This window comes from Penaeus monodon, chromosome 15 (genome assembly GCF_015228065.2).
Source record: "Penaeus monodon isolate SGIC_2016 chromosome 15, NSTDA_Pmon_1, whole genome shotgun sequence".
NCBI classification, from domain to species: domain Eukaryota; kingdom Metazoa; phylum Arthropoda; class Malacostraca; order Decapoda; family Penaeidae; genus Penaeus; species Penaeus monodon.
Window position 1 is genome coordinate 24,909,358 of NC_051400.1, and position 259 is coordinate 24,909,616.

Here is a 259-nt window from a genome sequence, read left to right on the forward strand (position 1 = left end):
GAATCCCATATTAAGGATTGTATCCACACATCTTTGTTCTTATTCTTCTGTCTATCTTGATACTGAGGAGTAGAGGCGTGCAAGTTGGCCACCAGCCTGGCCTTTTAGGGTTCAGTAAGGATGTCATATACCATAGATATAGTTTATGACTTGTTAAGGCTTCAATGGTTTTCAGATGTGGAAAAAATTATACAACTGTTTCTATAGTGATAGCAAATGTTAGTTTTATTGGAGATAGGAAATGTTCTATGTTACCTGT

The 259-nt window shown here is 36.3% G+C and overlaps 1 protein-coding gene across 1 annotated transcript in view; it reads left to right on the plus strand.

Annotated features, from left to right (window-relative positions):
* The window catches only part of LOC119581834 (ATP-dependent RNA helicase DDX54-like), a gene marked incomplete in the record, with an annotated part of 17,282 nt that overhangs the window by 12,535 nt on the left and 4,488 nt on the right, over positions 1 to 259 (plus strand).